The sequence below is a fragment of the Orycteropus afer genome, unplaced genomic scaffold (assembly GCF_000298275.1).
Source record: "Orycteropus afer afer isolate SDZICR_OR568_19922 unplaced genomic scaffold, OryAfe1.0 scaffold00037, whole genome shotgun sequence".
Classification (NCBI taxonomy): Eukaryota; Metazoa; Chordata; class Mammalia; order Tubulidentata; family Orycteropodidae; genus Orycteropus; species Orycteropus afer.
Window position 1 is genome coordinate 8913720 of NW_006921624.1, and position 251 is coordinate 8913970.

The 251-nt window shown below is 43.0% G+C and overlaps 1 non-coding gene across 1 annotated transcript; it reads right to left on the bottom strand.

Moving 5' to 3' along the window:
• LOC122149647 lies at positions 1-130 on the bottom strand. Its single transcript, XR_006163250.1, has one exon. It is a non-coding gene; the product is annotated as a small nucleolar RNA SNORA71 (small nucleolar RNA).
• Positions 131-251: the final 121 nt, after the last annotated feature.

Sequence of the window (251 nt, forward strand, 5' to 3'; positions counted from 1 at the left end):
TGTGTAAAGCTCCAGGGTTTGGAAGGGACAAGGGGGACCCTCCAAACATGGGGAAACGTCTCAGCGATTCCTCTCCCTGCACTATTGATGACCAGAGCACAGACAGCCCCCCATTAAAATTTTTTAAGGATATGGAAAAAACAATCACTAACTTTTTATGGAAAGGAAAGAGACTTTGGATAAGCAAAGCACTATTGAAGAAGAAGAACAAAGTAGGAGGTCTCACACTGCCAGATCTCAAAACCTACTAT